The sequence below is a fragment of the Castor canadensis genome, chromosome 8 (assembly GCF_047511655.1).
Source record: "Castor canadensis chromosome 8, mCasCan1.hap1v2, whole genome shotgun sequence".
Classification (NCBI taxonomy): domain Eukaryota; kingdom Metazoa; phylum Chordata; class Mammalia; order Rodentia; family Castoridae; genus Castor; species Castor canadensis.
In genome coordinates, this window is record NC_133393.1 from 93,535,282 (window position 1) to 93,554,616 (window position 19,335).

General features: G+C 35.3%; 1 pseudogene; it reads right to left on the minus strand.

Annotated features, from left to right (window-relative positions):
- Positions 1–904: 904 nt before the first annotated feature.
- LOC109675149 (olfactory receptor 6C1-like) lies at positions 905–12,116 on the minus strand (annotated as a pseudogene).
- Between the last annotated feature and the right edge of the window lie 7,219 nt (positions 12,117–19,335).

The window sequence follows — 19,335 nt, forward strand, 5'->3', positions numbered from 1 at the left end:
GTACACACACATGAATCCTCATAGAAAATACATGCATACCTTGAATATATTATATATGAAAATACATATGTGTCTGTATTCATATATATTAATGTATTGTCAAGTTTTAGATGAGTTTGTAACATGGTATACATACAAATATAAGTATAACTTTTACATATATGTATTTTGGATACCGATATTCACAAAGGAGTTTACTCTTAAGAGAAAATCAGAAACCCAGAATGTCCCATATATCTAATGTTTATTTCTTTTCTATTTATAACAGCAATATATGTATGTATATTATGTGTGTATATATATGTATAAATGCATTCATAATTATATATATGTTTCTATGTATATATATATCAGATTTAAAGATAATGGTAATATGTATATGTATGTATATCAAAAAAGTTGGAGACTCATAAATAAGAAGGTCTATTTAACACTTACTTAATGTATATATTGTTAATAGTCTGTTTGTTTACCAATGAAAAAATAGCATGAATATATGATATTATAATGGGCAAGAAGTAGAATTTCATGGATTTTAAATGAATAAATTATTTTAATTCAATTACATGTCACTTATAGAAGATTTTCTAGAAAAACTGTAAGATGAAAGGTATTTCTACAAAAACAAAATAAAATCAAAGGACTATATTTTTAGTATATATTAAGTAAATTATATCAATACAAATTATTTCTTCTACTTCTCTGGATAATTTATGCCTGAGAAAAACTCAAAATGCAATTAAGTTTTACAATAATTATTATTTTAAAAGATTTTCTAATCAAATATCAGAAGGAAGCAGTGACAGAATAACATTAGAAATATAATTATAATTGCATGAAAAATATATTAAACAAATATGCTTTAAACTGTAAGAAGAGAAAGAAGTGAACAAGGAGAGTGGGATGGCTGTGTTGCTTGAGAAGATCACTAAAATTTCACGTTTAAACAATGGCCTTTCAATATTCCTCTAAATAATGACACCACATTATTTCATGTACTTGTGAAAAACATGATCTTCCTTGCAATATTCAGGAAAGCTCGCTTGACTTGTTGATTCCTTAGGCTGTAAATAAAGGGGTTCAGCATGGGAGCTACTGAGGTATTTAGCACAGCAACTCCCTTACTCAAAGACACTCTTTCTCTGGCTGAGGGTTTAATGTACATAAAAATACAGCTTCCATAAGAGATGGAGATGACAACCATATGGAAAAAACATGTAGAAAAGGCTTTTGTCCTCTGACTAGTAGAAGGAATCTTTAAAATTGTTCTGATGATATATATGTCAGTTAGAAATATTAATGCCAAAGTGAACATTAGAGTAAACACAGCACAAGAAAACCCCATTATCTCTAGTAATTTGGTGTCTGAGCAAGAAGTCTGCAACAGGGGAAAATAATCACAGGTAAAATGGTCAATGATATTGGACCTACAGTAATCAAGCTGTAAGAGCAACATGAGTAAGGGGAAGATAATTAAGAAGGAAATCAGCCAGGAAGCAAAGAAAAGCATTGTACAGAGTTTTTGATTCATGATGGTCATGTAATGAAGAGGCTTGCAGATGGCAATGTAACGATCATAGGACATGGCAGCCAGAAGGTAAAATTCAGTGACTCCAAAGAGAATGAAAAAAAAAAAAAAAACAACTGAGCTATGCAGTCATTTAAGAAAATGGTTTTGTCTCCTGAAATAATGGTGCCCAGGAAATTTGGTATACTGACAGTTGTGAATGAAACTTCTAATAAGTAGAAATTCCTGAGAAAGAAATACATTGGGGTCTGGAGGTGGGAATCCAACAGTGTGAGTGTGATGATGGTCAGGTTCCCAGTGATGCTGAGCATGTAGGTGATGAAGAGGAAGACAAAGATCATCACCTGGAGCTTTGGATCATCTGACAATCCCAGGAGGATAAACCCTGTTATTTCTGTATGGTTTCTCATTCTTCAATCCCTTATTTATCTGTTTTTCTTATCCTTTCCAAACCTGTAGGAGAAAGCACAAAGAAGAAAGCTGAATTGAGGATTAGTCCAAATCCAAGTATGGAGCTGGAAGGTTGCTGAAAGTGTACACAATTTCTACCTTCAAGGGAAATTTAACGTCATCTGATAGTAACAATGATCCTTTAATTTTTCTTTACTGAGAAAAACTTTTTAATTAAGGCAGATTACAAGTATCAAAACTACCATGAGAAACCATCTCATCCAAGTTAGAAAGAGTATTGTCAAAAATACACAAACAAAAGCTAGTGTGGAGGGAAAGGTACTCCCCTATACATTGTTGGTGGGGTATAGATTAGTACAGCCACTATGGAGAACAGTATGGAGATATTCAAAATCCTAAATAAAAAACTACCATTCAACCCAGGTATACAACTCCTGAGTCAAAGAAATTAAATAAGAACACAAAAGAAAGTCTTGTATTTTCATGCTTATTGTGGCATTATTCACACTAACCAAGATTGGAAATAGGCACATGTGCACAATGGCTGAAGAATTGATAAAGAATATATGTTGTATATAGAACACATTATTTTCAGCCATAAAGTAGAATTAAATGCAGTCATTTTCAGCAAAATGAATGGAAATGGAGGACAGTAAGTTAAATAAGTCAAACACAGAAAAACAAGCACCACATGTTCTAAAACTGGCAGAATGATTACTAAGGATTAGAAAGCATGCAGACATGTTGGGCAGAGTGGAAGTAGGGCAAGTAGATGTGATCAATATGTGCTGTACATACATATGAAAATGTCACACATGTCCCCATTAATATGTGCTAATAACATGTTTGCATGAAAATAATAAATATTATTTTGTTATCCCACAGCTTGAAGTGGTAGAGTAGGGATATATAATCAGACATTTCTGACACCAGTAGTACCTTTCAGAGACATGCTTATGAAGTAACTTCCCAAATAGAATCAGTTTTGTGTCATTGTCCCAATCTTTACACAAGCTTTCCTTTTTGCAAAAGTTTAAACACATTGAAATTTATCAAAATGGGAAGGATGCATTATATTTAAAAAGTGATTATATTGTCCTTACATGTCTATCAACTTTTAAAACATTGAACACATTTTCCAACTCTTGGTACTACCTTATTGGAAGTCAGAAATATTGAAGCCATCTCCATGAGCAGCTTCAGGTGACCAGGAAGAAAGGTGAGACAGCATAGAAAGCAATGTATTGGAGAATGGGAGTGTAACAGTTAAAAAGGTGAATATGGTTGATGTACTTCTTATACTTGAATGAATATCAAATGTTAAAATTATTGAACTGGTCATTAGAAGGGGACTAAGGTAGAAATGGGAAAAAAAGAGGTGATAAACCAGTTTAGGTTATAATACATATACAAATGGAAATGTCAAAAAATAACACCCTGTACAGCTATCTTAAATTAACAAAAATGTCATTATTTACAAAAAAAGGTCACAAGAAGGGAAAACAGGTCCTTTCTGGTGGGTTGGTGCCAGTGGGGAGAGAAAGGATATGGGGAAAGGGTGAATATAGTGCAAATATTGTGTACCCATGCATGTAATTTGAAAAATGAGACCTTTTGAAACTATTTCAGGAATGGAGGGTGAGAGGAGAAAAGGAGAATGGAGGAGGTTGTAAATTCAAACATTATATATTTGATATGTTGTAAGAACTCTTGCAAGTGCACAACAGTAACAAATAATAAAAAAATAAAAGCATTAAAAGTATTGAACTTGATATGCATTGTATGTGAATCTCCTATAAAATCTTATTGTATGTATGGGTCATTTTCCAGACCATTACTCCTATTTGACATATTATGCTTTCTTCTTTAATTAATTTATATTATTTTTCACATTTGAGAATTTCTCCAGTAAGAGAGATAAGCCATCTCCAAGAAAACTTGTATTAATAGTTTTATTTATTTATTTGGATTTTAAAAATAAATTTTAATGCTCATACTTTTTAAAAAATAGTTTGAGTGATATTGCCCTAGATGTGGACATAGGAAGGAATGAAGATATATAATTTTGAGTATAATCTACTTACTAGTTCTGAGCAAATCAATCATCTGTGCTTAGTTTTCAAAATATGTAAGTGTACACTTTCTAGTTCTCAACAAAATAAATAATCTGTGTTTAATTTTCAAAGTATGTAAGTGTACAGTTTCTTCTTCTGTACTCAAGTAATCTCACAGGATAATGATGAACTTGAGGAGTAGGGGTAAGAGAGGGAGTTGGGGGAAGGGGGGAGAAATGACCCAAACATTGTATGCACATATGAATAAAAGAAAAAAAATTATATGTATTTGAAACATCAGGAAAAATGCTTAACATTTAATGAACGTCATGTACAATTTGTTCAATGGAGAAAATGTTCCCTAAACACTGACCCTACACCTTTTGGGATTAGCATGGTGTCCTATGTAAGGAGGAATATACACAAAACACAGAGGAATATAAAACACAATACACATAAACATTAAAATTGGTAAGGAAGCTTGGGGGATTGTGTCTAGTGTGAGAGATAACAAAATAATAACAAACAAATAACACCACACTTTATGAAGCTTATTTCCCCTTGGCATCTTTTTTGAGATAGACATAGTGACCAAAACCAGAAGTTTAATGTCTAGTATTAACAGGTGTACAATGCTTCATAATATTTACCAAACAGGGAATCTACTACATTGAACCAGAAAATAAATTGACTGCATTATGGCTAGTCTGCTGTCCTTCAAGAATTTTTACTACCATAAAACTGCTAAAACTTGATAGTTTCTTCCACGCAATCTATTGTTCAACAGAAATGAGAGTGGAAGAGTTTCTTCTTTTTACTAATTAATGTTATAATTTATGTGTCAATATGTTATTATTAATTAGTACCTAGCATGAAAAACTAAATATATAGTGATGCTCATATAAGATAGTGTGACTGAAAAACATCAATAACATGTGAAGGAGCTTAGCAAAATTAGGCAAAATATAAAAGTAGAGCAAAGATTCTTTTTTAGTTTTTAAATCAGGCTATTGTATTCTATTGTATTGGCTCAATGACTTTAGTAAAGTCAGTCTACTTTTCTGAGAATCAAGTTACTCATTTATGAAAAAGACAGAAGCATGTTGATTAGGCCATAAGAGTGATGATAACTGAATTGCATATGTCATACCACATACCTACTTCAAAAGATGGCATGGAATAAGTGCTCTTTACATAAGAGTATTGTTTAGGATATCCCTGTCAAATTTCTGGGTTAAATAAGAAAAACAGTGTCTACATACATTTATGTCTGTATTATTTCATTAATACAGAGAAGTAGGAGGACATATAAAACTGGATATAACAGTGATTTCAAAATAATCAGGAAATAAAAAATATTGTAAATTTCAAATTATTCACAAGTAGAAAAACAAATGCCCAATGCTGTTGAATGAATGGAAAGAATGGACAATATATAGTACATTAGTGATGCTTGTTGTATATATTTAATTCATTTTCAATGTCTTATAATTTGTAAATTGGGACTCATTACAGAAGAGAAATTGAAAACGCATTCATTAAAGCTGAATTTACTATTGAAAAAATGAAAACAAAAGTACTTTTAGGATTAAGTGTAACAACAAAAGGTTGTATGCCTTAAGTCATTGGTTTTCTATTCAAAGGTGTAAATCAAGTATGGACTACTGGTTTTGTTTCAGCTACTTTGGAAGTAACTGCAAGGGGATCAGGAGTTTCAAATCACACTATGCTACTCAGCTGCAGCCTGTCTCAGAAAAAAGAAAAAAAATAGATAAAAGGGAACTTAAAAAACTAAATTCTCCCAAAACTAATGAACCAATAAAGAAATGGGTACGTGAACTAAACAGAACTTTCTCAAAAGAAGAAATTCAAATGGCCAGAAAACACATGAAAAAATGCTCACCATCTCTAGCAATAAAGGAAATGCAAATTAAAACCACACTAAGATTCCACCTCACCCCTGTTAGAATAGCCATCATCAGCAACACAACCAACAACAGGTGTTGGCGAGGATGTGGGGAAAAAGGAACCCTCTTACACTGTTGGTGGGAATGTAGACTAGTACAACCACTCCGGAAAAAAATTTGGAGGCTACTTAAAAAGCTGGACATCGATCTACCATTTGATCCAGCAATACCACTCTTGGGGATATACCCAAAAGACTGTTACTCCAGAGGCACCTGCACATCCATGTTTATTGCAGCACTATTCACAATAGCCAAGTTATGGAAACAGCCAAGATGCCCCAGCACTGACGAATGTATTAAGAAAATGTGGTATCTATACACAATGGAATTTTATGCAGCCATGAAGAAGAACGAAATGTTATCATTCGCTGGTAAATGGATGGAATTGGAGAACATCATTCTGAGTGAGGTTAGCCTGGCTCAAAAGACCAAAAATCGTATGTTCTCCCTCATATGTGGACATTAGATCAAGGGCAAACACAACAAGGGGATTGGACTATGAGCACATGATAAAAGCAAGAGCACACAAGGGAGGGGTGAGGATAGGTAAGACACCTAAAAAACTAGCTAGCATTTGTTGCCCTTAATGCAGAGAAACTAAAGCAAATACCTTAAAGCAACTGAGGCCAATAGGAAAAGGGGACCAGGAACTAGAGAAAAGGTTAGATCAAAAAGAATTAACCTAGAAGGTAACACCCACGCACAGGAAATCAATGTGAGTCAATGCCCTGTATAGCTATCCTTATCTCAACCAGCAAAACCCCTTGTTCCTTCCTATTATTGCTTATACTCTCTCTACAACAAAATTAGAGATAAGGGCAAAATAGTTTCTGCTGGGTATTGAGTGGGGGGAGCGGGAGGGGGTGGAGTGGGTGGTAAGGGAGGTGGTGGGGGCAGGGGGGAGAAATGAACCAAGCCTTGTATGCACATATGAATAATAAAAGAAAAATGAAAAAAAAATAAAAATAAAAAAAAAAGAATTGTAAATCAATTTACATGGAACCAACAGGTAATTTTAAGGAAGATACAACATAGTCACTTTCAGCTAAAAAACAAATCTGAAGCTTATGAGCTCAGCACTGAAGGAAGGTGTGAGATGGATACAGGAAATAAAGGGTAATTGAAATGTCATTTCAGCTGTATTGAATTCTCATGATGGTATTTATTCATGTCAGTACATACTTTCATTTGCTTCTATAAAATACTACTTTATGAATCAGGTCTTTGAAAGCTTGTTTTACTTGTTGATTTCTCAAGGTATAAATAAAAGTGTTCAACATGGGAGCAACTGAAGTGTTGAGAACAGCTACTCCTTTGGTCAATAATGTGCTTTCTATTGCTGAAGGCTTGACATACATAAATATATAAGTTCCATAAGAGATGGAGATGACAATCCACTGAGAGGAACAGGTGGAAAAAGCCTTTTTCCTCTGGCTGGCAGATAGAATTCTCAATATGGTGGTTATGATGAATATGTAGGACAGAATCACTAATGCTAGTCTGAATCCAGAGTAACGAAGGCAAAGTAAAAGCCAGTCCTCTCTAACAGCCATGTATCTCAGCATGAAAACTGTAAAATGGGGATAGTCACAAGAGAAGTGATCAATGACATTGGAAGCACAGAAATTTAACTTAAGAATAAGCATGAGTGGTGGGAAAATGGTCAGAAATCCTGCCAGCCAAGAAGTGAAGACAAGAAGGGTGCAAATTTACCTATTCATGTTGGTGGTGTAAGGCAGAGGCTTGCAGATGGCTACATAACGATCATAGGACATAGCAGTCAGAAGAAAGAGTTCAGACATACCATGGAGATGAAGAAGAACAGTTGTTATAGGAAATGACCTTGACTTTAGTTATTGACCACAAAAATCTGGGGATGGAAACACTTGTGAATATAATTTCTAAGAAGGAGAAATTCTGGGGAAAGAAATACATAGGCCTCTTTAGATGTGAATCTAGTGATATCAGCATGATGATAGTTTCCAGTGACACTTAATAGATAAGTCACATATAAAAAGATAAAAGTTACAACCTGAAGTTCTGGGTTGTCTGATGTGCCCAAGATTATAAACTCTGGGATCACAGTGTGGTTTCTCATTCTGATTATTTCTTTCAACAATGCCTGTGGTGGAAACAGCAATCAGATATTGAATTTAATTTAAAACAAGTGAATATTGACAATGAAATATAGCAAATGTCCCTTTTCCTCTTGGAATTTTATGAAATCTGTTCCCTTTTATTAAAGAAAAAACATACTCAGCCTGTAGTAGAAAAGTAAGCATGTTCACAGGTCTACATGTGTAAGTCATCATCAATGATTCTCCATAAAACTTCTGCATATAATCAATTTTTCATTTTTGATGTATACATTTGAGTAACAGATTTCTACCATATTTATTTGCACTGTTGTAGTTTGAGTATTTAGACCTTGTTTACCATTTTTCAAGGTTATTTGCTTTTACATCTGAAATTTAAATTTTACTTTTAATCCTGATGTCATTTACAAATTTAAGAATTTTTCTTGGTAGAAATTCAGAATTAGTACCTGCTAGGAAGTTGCTGGACCAGAAAGGTCTCAGAACTCTTTTTTTTCAATAGGGTGTCTTGTTTTTCTCTTGACTGGCCTGGAGTGTAATCTTCCTTATGATTCCTATGTAGCTGGGATGACAGGTGAGCACACCAAACCTAGTGTTATATTGTTGTTGAGATAGTTTCTCACTAAATTTTTGCCTGGGCTGGCCTCTAACTTGATTCTTCTTAGCTGCAACTCCAATGTAACTGGGATTATAGATGTGAGCCACTGTTCCTGGTACAATTAGTAATTTTCATAAAAATTATGATAATTTTTATTCTTAACATATATTCTTTGAAATATGACTATGGAACTAAATGTGTTTGTGACAGTAGAAATACATTGCGTAGAGTTGCCTCTGTTGTAAGCAAGGGTAAAGTCCTCAATTGCAGGAAAGAAAGTAGAGATCTGAGAAATTAATATGCAAGGAGACCTGCAAAATATAGTTCTACAACATACCATTGCTTTTATGTCATTATCTTCCATGATATTTTATTTAACAATTGACTTTTTGTGGTTATTCACTTTGTTTGCCTGAGGACACAAATGAACTTATAAGGCAATTCTTTATGCCAGAATACAGTATTGATTACTTTACCAAAGACTAATTAGAATAAATAAAACTTTCAATAGAGTTTGTATCATAGAGAACTCAAGGCTCCGAAATGTAACAGAGATGACTTCTGTCTTTTGGTCCCTTCTTATAAGTAGAAAGTAGCATTTTGTCTATGATATGTTATCAGTTTATTTCTTGAGTGGCTTTCTTCATATAACATGAAAGAAAGACATGTGACAATAGCCATCCTCAACTGAGTTGTCTAGTAGAACCACAGAGATTATGTATCAAACCTGGTAGTGGGCAATTTTCCCTCTTTATATTTTGTTTCTGTCAATGGTATAGTTTTCCTTTAGGAATATACATATTTTGTCATTCATCTATCATTAAAAGTGTTAGATTAAACATGGAAACAGTTGTGGTTTGAACAATGGCTGAAACATGAAAATCTATAATTAATAGATATAAATGTGTTAAAGTTATAATTTGAGAATAGTTGCAATTGGTTCAAACAAAATAAACTTTTCCTCTTTTTTTTTGTAAGTTAGGAATTTTATTTTATTATGAATTAAATCAAGTTTTATAAGTAACTTTAAACACTATTGCACAAATAATAGGCATACTTTTAAAATCGACATTTTATGTAAATCTTCTTAAATCTTATAAAAATTGAGTCAATAAAGTGATACATAAATTCATATATGCAATTTCACTTCACCCGTTCCTAACTTAGTTCCTAACTTAGATCCTTTCTATCAAAGGATCATACTGTAACTATTTTTTTGAAAATTAATACCATAAAATTCAACACTTTCAATACTCAAATCAGTGGGTTTTGATATATTCACTGAAACTACTCTGGTTGTGCATCCATCATAACTCCATTTTAGAAAATCTTCATCACTTCAATAGAAACCCATATCTGTCAGCATTCACTTTCTGTTCACCCTGCCTTGGCCCTAACAACTTTAAATATATTGTCTATCTATTAGGTTTTCCATTTCTAACACTTAATGTAAATGAAATTACACAATGTCCAATCTTTTGTGCCTGTTCTTCTTTCACTTAGCCTAAATTTTCAAGGTTCCATCGTACTGTAGTATGTTTCATTGATTCATTTCCTTTCATGGCTAAGTAACATTCCAGATTATGAATGTACCAGATTGTGTTTGTGCCTTCATTAGTTGATGGGTATTTGGATTGCAATTGGTTCCAACAAAATAAACTTTTCAATGATGAACAAAAATACCTTTCTTTATGAATACAAAACATATATTTGCTATGCTGGATGATAACAATCAGAATTATAATCATAAATTTGTTTTTGTTTACTTAAAGCATGAAATGTATTAATAGTGTAATTCAGGAGACATCTATTACATAAATGCCTCTCACACAGAAAAAGTGCAGCTTGAAATTAAGGTACAATTTCTAGCAGTCTCAGGTCTAGCAGAAAAAAGTTCTCTTTCATAGCTTTTATTTTTCCATACAAACAGAAACATTGTACTGGCCTGAACTCAAAAACCTACTGTTGTTAGTTCTGAGAATCCTAAGATTCTGGAATGTGAAATGTATCAAAGTTCTCTTGAGAAGTTAAAGATCAAACCCCATACAAGGATAAGCCAATTTACCTTCTCTTGTCACTATATAAATCCCTGAGAGACTAGGTTGAGGAAAGGAAGCATGTTGGAGAGAGGAGTTTGATAAAAGTGGTAATGTCATCACACATCTTTCTGGAAAGCCAAGCAAAAAGGGAGGTAACAGCAAAGTGCTGCAATCAGCTGATACCTTAACCTGGTTTCCCATTGACCAAACTTCATTTTCCTAATGTATACATGGACTCAGTCTTCACTCAGTAGATAATTTATTCTCAATTCCATTGAGTTTGGTTAATTCCCATAATGAGATATTCCACAGTGGACACTTCTTTTATCCTCTTATTCATATTTTATTCATTTTTACATTTCTGACAGCAGAGAAGAGGAATGAATGACTAAAAAAGCAGTTTATATCTTTAAAATCAGAAGAGTACTTTCAACTTATTTTTAGTTTTAATCTTAATATTAATATATGCTTAATGTTATGAGAATTACAAACCACAGGAGTACATGTGGACATACAGAATGGTCTTTATACTTCCTATTAGTTTTCCATTTCCTTCAGATCTTCATTTTTTACAACATGTTCTACCAGATGTTTTCAATGTATTTACCCACAAACATACAACAGGCACTTAGAGATATTTTTTCTTTGTATATTTTATATAATTTACAAAATGTACAAAAGCAACAAATTATGCAATTTTATTGGAATAATATTCAGAACTTGCCTGTGTTTCTTTCAAGTAATTTGAAACTGATATTCTTATCAAATATCTAGAAAGTACTCATTATTTTGTAACAATTAGTCAGAGTAGCAGGGTATATTAGCACGTAATTTGTTAACTTTGTTATTGATAAAATAATTTCAAATCTGTATGTTTCCATTTGCATAAGTACAATTGTTATAATTTTTATCACTTTTTTGATTTTGAAGTATTTCATTTATTAAGAAGACATAATTAAATCAAAAATAATACAAGTTGTAACAAAATTAATAGATAATCTAGCATCTTCATATATAAAAATTTACCCCAGAATTGTAGAACACATTTTTCTCAAGTTATGCAAATGATTCTTACTCTTTTAACAATAGGCAGCCTTGCAAAAACCCTGAAACTATCAGCTTAGAGACATTCAAGGCACATTAGAGAGGTTTATTTAATGGAAAAAAATCTGTGTGAAAGGAGAAAAAGAGATGTTTTTACCCTTACTTATCCATACTGTTTCTTTAAGGCATTTATTGATTCATCCACTGTTGGGGACTAAGCACAGACCCTGGACTCTGAAGTAATGGCGATTGAAAAGTCTCTCCAAGTAGGAGTTTGCAAAGCTCTACTCACATTCGTCTTGGCACCTGGTGTTGTGACCTCTGTTCCTGAATTTCCTTTGAAGAAAATAACTTGCTGTGTCCACCTACCAGCTCCCTGATGCAGAACTAAATAAATTACCAGAACTGTTTGGAAACTCCTTGATGCCAGATTAATCAACAGCTATAGATAAGATGTTCTGTGTGCTTTGACAATTTCCAGACCAGATATTTTGTACTTAAGCTTCAATAACACTGAAGAAAATTATCCCAACAGACCCCATTCCTTTTACGTTAGATCAAAGGAATTGCTGACATATGTAAGCTTGATTTTCACCTGATTCATTTCCTTGTACTGACCTATAAAATAAACACTCTGGCTTAGGTAGGCACTCACATGTCCCATTGGGAACATGCAGTCCTTCTGATCCCAGCTTTATGTCTTTATGTGTGTGTGTCTTTGTTTCTCATTCCCTGTTGCTCTCAGTCAGATTCAGCAGCTTAGCCATGCAGGCTATGTTTTGTGGTGCCCAATGTGGTGACTGACTAGGGCAGGTATTCATCAGATAAGGGGAGCGAACAGTCTCCAAGGGATGCATCCACAAGAAAGACAAGGTAGGGGAAGAGTGCAATACTGAATACAGTCAGGTGTAATAAATATGGAACAAACTGGATCTAAGGAAAGAGATCTCCATGTACAGGTTCTTAAAGCTATGCTTAAAACTAGAGGTAGTAAAGTTAAGTCGCTTTAGCTTACAGTTTCTAGATTTTGCTCAGGATTCTTGCCCCTGGTTTCATGAAGGGACAGTCAATTTAGAAACCTGGCAAAAAGTAGGAGAAAAATTAAAAAGCTGCTACACACCAGAAGGAGCTGATGGCATGCCTGTCTTTAACTTTGGTATGTGGAGTCAAATTGGGGAACATTTAGACTCAGTCCTCTGAGTCAGAACCAGGAGGCTGTAAAATAATAGGAGATGGCAGTCATCTGAGCTTTAACCAATTTCAGCCATCACCACCTTTAGCCCCAATGGATGCTCCAGCGGATTCCCTACTACTACTCTTTAAACCTAATCCAGCCCCCACTGATAAGGATTCTGAGAGCAGATCCAAATCAGAAAACAGTGATATGAGGCAGATTATCAGGATACTCTGCCTCAATCATTTCAAAAATCATTTTCAATTATCAAATTTAAAATTAGTGCATTACAACATACCTTGGCTCTGGCACAAAAGTTAAAGGAGAACTCTTCTGGTTTTAATATATGCTCCATTTTTGAACAAACTGACCCGGCTTCAGGACAGCATCAGAAGCATTATGATTCAATTCCATTTAAAACTTTAAAAGAACTCAAACAAGCCTGTACTATGTGTTGGGCTGCAGCACGATTCACACATCATTTTCTGAGCAGTATCACTACTGGTTCTGCCATGACTCCTGATGATTGGATGGCTATTGCCAAAGCTTGCCTTGGCCCCGGAGATTATTTACTAAGGAAAACTAGCTATATTGAGTTATGGAAAGAAAAAGCTATGCATAATACTGCTTATGGTGTACCAATTACTGAAGATATGCTTTTAGGCCAAGGGGATTATACAGGCTTCAAAATCAGCTAAATTATCTTCCACTAACATATGAACAACTGTCTATGGCCACCACTCAAGTGTGAAGAGAGCTACCCACTAAAGGAGATAAAAGCCAAGGAATTACTAGAATACTTCAAGGTCCTGAAGAGACTATCCAAGACTTTGTGGCTCATGTATTATAACATATGTATAGAATTGTTGGGGACCCTGCACTGAGTACTCTCCTTGTGAAACAGTTGGCCTTTGAAAATGCTAACAAACCTTGTAAAGAGTCTCTCAGACCTTATAGAAAAAAGACATGATTCAACTTTTTTAAGACATAGGTGGAGGCTGCTTTCAGGGAATGTCCCTGGCAATTGCCTTAAAGGAAACCTTATGCTCTTCATAAGGGGGTGTCTGATATAATTGTAAAAAACCAGGTCACTTTGCTAAAGAATGTCATAAAGGTGCCAAAGCAAATGCACCACCTACTGGACCTTTTAGTCAAGGACAAAAGCCCCTAGGAATATGTCCTCATTGCAAATGTGGCTGTCATTGTGCTAATGAATGTCTCTCACAAAGCAATGTAGAAGGGTGACAATTGCAGGGACAGCCAGGAAACTCCTCCTGGGGCTGACCCCAGTCCCATCAAACAGTAGGGGCACTTACTACATTCCAGAAAAAAAAAAGTTATGTCACCATTATGAACTTCTTTCGTGCCATCCCTGAAAGCACAGGACTGGATCTCAGTCCCTCGGCCTGATTGTATTAACTCCTGAAATAGGAACTCAGGCCATCCCTACAGAAGTCTATGGGCCATTGCCATAAGAGACAATAGGATTAATCTTGTGCAGAAGTAGTATGTCATTAAAGGGTCTTCAAATACATCCTGGAGTTGTTGACTGAGACTGTATGGAAGAACTTAAAATTCTTGCTTAAGCTCCTCAGACTTTTGTAGCCATTGCTCCCACAGACAAGATCGCACAATTAGTAATCTTTCCCAATTTAAAGGTAGGAAAAGTGCTTATGATTACCCCATGTGAAGAAAAAGGATTTGGACATTCTGACCATGCTTACTGGGTACAATGTGTCACTTCTGACCGTCATGAGATGGCTCTACTTTTAAATGGCAAGTGTTTTATGGGATTATTAGATAGCAGATGTTTCTTTAATTGCAGAGCAAAACTGGCCATCCACATGACCTTGTGTCCAGGCTACAACCTGGACACAACATTTAAAAGATGTCAACTCTGCCACAGCTCCTTTATTGAGTGCTTTTGCCATCTCTTGGCACTTTTCTACCATATGTGCTAAAAGATTTGCCTGTAAATTTATAGAGAAGAAGTGTTTTACAAGAAATGGGAGCTATTTATATAGCTCCAGTACCAAGGTTTCACATATGATGTTACAACAGTGTTTTGACCCTTGTAAGGGCCTAGGAAAGAGTCAACAGGGAGTGATGGAACCCATCTCTTCCACTCCCTGTCCTCCTCATATGGGATTGGGATATGAGATATCTCCTACACATTTTTAGAAGGAGCCTTGATCAAGGACTCCCTCCCTCTTCTCACAGCCACTAAGATTACTTGACTCACTACTGAGCCAATATGGGTAGACCAGTGGCCCCTCATAATGGAAAAATTAGCAGAAACACAGGGCTTCATACAGGAGTAATTATAAGTGGACATATAAAAACATCTCATAGTATATGGAATACACCCATTTTTGTTATTAAGAAAAAATCAGAAAAATGGTGTTTGCTACAGGATTTAAGTTCTACAATTAAGGTTATGCAACCAATGGGATGTTTACAAGTTGGACTTCCTTTCCCATCACAATTCCCCTACAAAATTATCTTTATATTATTGATTTAAAAGTTAGATTTTTAAACATTCCATTACATGAGGAAGATAGAGAAAAATTTGCCATTTCTGTACTCATGCTTAATCATTAGGTTCCTTATAAATGTTATCACTGGAAGTTTTGCCCCAGTGCCTGACAAACAGCCCTACTATGTGTCAAGAGGTTGTTGCTTCAAATTTAGAGCCATTAAGACAAAAATTTAATCAAGCTTATAATGTTCATTATATTGATGATAACTTATTTAGCCACTCTGACTTAGGTGCCCTTCAAAATCTATTGGCTCATGTGCTTGAACAATTGCCAAAAGAGGGTCTTATGGTAGCCTCTGAAAATGGACAAAACAATCTCCCTTTTCATATTGGGCCAGATTTTGAAGGATGTACTATCCGCCCTCCAAATATAAAAATCCATAAAGATAATATAAAAACTCTAAATGATTCTTAAAAGTTACTGGGTGATATGAATTGGCTATATCCTGACTTAAAATTTACCATCTGTGAACTGTCTCCTTTCTTAACAATTTTACAGGGAGACACTCAACTATCATCTCTTAGATATCTCATACTGTAGGGTCATGTGGTCCTTGCTAAAGTTGAACAAGTTATTCATAACTCTCAGACAACTCATGTTTCTATTTTCAACCAGCACAACTTCTTATTTTACCTACTGCAAGTCTTCCCACAGGAGTTCCTTGACAGTCTCAGGGCGTGCTAGAATGACTACATTTACTTCACTCCCTGATAGGGTTTTTATCCCTTACCATAATATGGTAACTAAGTTAATAGTCATGGGATGTTTTTGTACTGTACAACTGCTAGGACTAGAACCATCCCTTATTGTCCTATTCAACAAGGAACAACAAGCCTCGTTATGGGGTACTAACACCACATAGCAAAAATGCAATGACTAACTTTTCAGGACAGCTTGGAGAACATTTGACTTCCTCTAAATTTCCTAATTTTGCTTCTCAACATACTTTTATATTTCCTCACAATATCAGAGAGGATCCAATACCTAAGGCTTTTGTGATTTTTACTGCCGCTTACTTTTCCTTTCAGGGATAAAGGTATAAAAACAGGTTTTCCACTGCTCAGTGTGCTGAATTTCAGGCAGTTATATTGGCTTGTCAGGACTTTGTTCATATTCCTTTCTATTTGTACACAGACAGTGCCAGTGTATGCAAGGTGGCCAAACTATCAAAACCTCCTATGTAGGACACACCAACAATGAGAAGCTTTTTCACCTTTTTCATGAGTTATGGGCACTACTGCAACAACATCAGCATTTTTATTTTGTTGGCCATCTCCTGTCCCATTTTGGCCTTTGTGGTCCATTAGTAAAGGACAATTACCAGGCTGATACCTTGGTTTTTCCATTACTTTTATAGATGGATACCTCATCATTTGTAAAATAGGCCATACAAAGTCACTCTCAGTTCCATCAAAACTTCAGGGCTCTTTTTAAACATGTTCATATCACATGAGACAAAGCTAGTCAAATTGTTAAGTCGTGTTCTGGTGTGCTCCTCATTTGCTGTGCCCACTGAGGTAGTTAGCCCTCATGATCTTTGCCCACTAACATTACAGCAGATGGATGTTACTCACATTCCATCTTTTTGATGACAGCGTTATGTCCATGTTGTCATTGACACTATGGTTTTGTTTTTGCCTCTCCAAGATCAGGGGAAGCAACATGCCATGTCATAGATCACTGTTTGGCTGCCTTTGCAGATGGGCAAACCATTCCACATTAAAACTGATAATGGCCCAGACTATTCATCTACTGCCTTCAAGAGTCTTTGTTCCTTCTACCAAATTCATCATACCACAGGCATACCCTACAATACACAAGGCCAAGCTATAGTGGAACAAGCTCACCAAATTTTAAAACTTCAATTACAAAGACAAAAAGGGGGTGGTAGTGCTCCAGCCACTCAAATTAACAAAGGTGTTTTTACTTTAAATTTTTAAAATTGCTCTGAATCTGGCTTTACTCCAGCTGAAAAACATTGGGAACATCACAATAAACAACATTTGCCACAGGTATTGTCGAAAGATGTATTGACTGGGGCCTGGGAAGGCTCCAGCCTGGTCTTGTTGTGGGGCCAAAGCCACGCATGTATTTTTCCTGAAGGTGCAGAAAACCCAATTTTGGTACCCTCACAGTTCATGAAGACCCATGGAACCCATCAGCCATCAGATGCAGAAGCTCTGCCTGACAGAGGAGGAGAGGAGCCCAAGCCTTATGAGAACCAACCCTCTGGAGATCCTGCCACTGAAAGTGAAAAGGAACCACCCTTACTGGTCCTACAAGAGGCAATATCATCATAATGACAACAAGGTAACACAACCCAGGCATCTACCCCACAACTTGGGGTCAAATAAAGTGCTTGGTGCATACGGCCAAGAATGCTATATTAAGCAGTGGGGACAGGAAGAAACTCATGCTGTTCTGTTAGTTATGATTACAGAGGCCTAGAAATTTGTACATTGGAATTTTCTGCATCATACACCTCTGCTTCATGCTGTTACCTGGAAATGTCCCATCTATATCAGTTTTTACTAATGACTCTGAGGTAGTAGGAGGTCACTCCAATGGGCACCTGGTTCCTACTTTCACTAATTATAGTTTTACAGGACAAGCTGTTGTCCTGGAAAACATACTCACATGTTTGGGAAATTTGCTTGTTGTCTCCCTCTCACACTTATTTGGAAAAAGTGCTCTGTTATGGAATGGTACTCAGTTTCTTGATAAAAAACTAGGATGTTTTGGCTTTAATGCCATTGAGCCATAAAATGCTACACATTGGCCTCACATTCCCCATTGTCTTGACAAACATAGTCCCTGGTACCCACCTTAGGTAGCCTTATGGGAACAAAGTATGTTTGCTTCTCTAAAGGCTTTTTATGTTACAGGCTATAAGCTTGTATTGGTCTTATAATGGCACTTCTGAAACTAATATTACAGGGTATTGGACCACCCCTTTTATCGGACCAGAAGGAGGGATCGTTCAATCAGACATATGGAAATTAGAAGCCGCTACTGCTACTATTAATCTAATTAGCCACTCAGCACCACTGTTATTAAAGTCTTACAAGCTTTCATTCAACATCCTTTTGCTTTATTGGCTGGATCAATTAACATTTCTAAAAATAGAACTATTTTTGATATCTCTTGTTCTAATTGCAAGTTAACTTCATGTATGGACAACTACATAAATGGCAGCCTACTTATAGTAAAAAAAAGCCCCTATATCTTGGTACCTACAAATTTCATGGGCCCATGGTATCATGATAGGGGACTACAGGTTGTCAAAGAAATAAAAACATTATTAGTAAGGGAAAAAAGATTAGTAGGGCTCTTGATAGCAGGTATTATAGTGGCTATCACTACTATTGCCACCATGACTACTGTTGCAGTAGCCCTCTCCCAAAGCATTCAAAATGCTCTTTACATTAACACCTTAACACAAAATGTCAGTTATGCCTTCCAACAACAAGTTTCTATAGATAAAAAAGAAATTGATATCCATTTAAATTCTCTAGAACTTGCTTGCTGGCTATGGGAGATGAATTTCACATGCTGAAATTCTGACTAGACTTATTATGTCATGCAGGCTTCCAACATATTTGTGTTACTTCCGCACCCTACAATGAAATAGATTTCCCATGGAAACTCCTTAAAGCACATGTCATGGGAACCTGGGAAAATAATAATGATTCCCTTAACTTACAAGCCTTAAGACAGCAAATTTTATCAATGCAGTGAGCACATGATCAGGTGGTCTCTCCTACAGATATAGCAAAAACTATCTTAGAAAAAGAATTACAAGGATATAACCCCTTAAGTACTATAAAACATTCCTTCTGGTATTTCATTGGCATTATATTATTAATAGTTTGTTGCATTTGCTT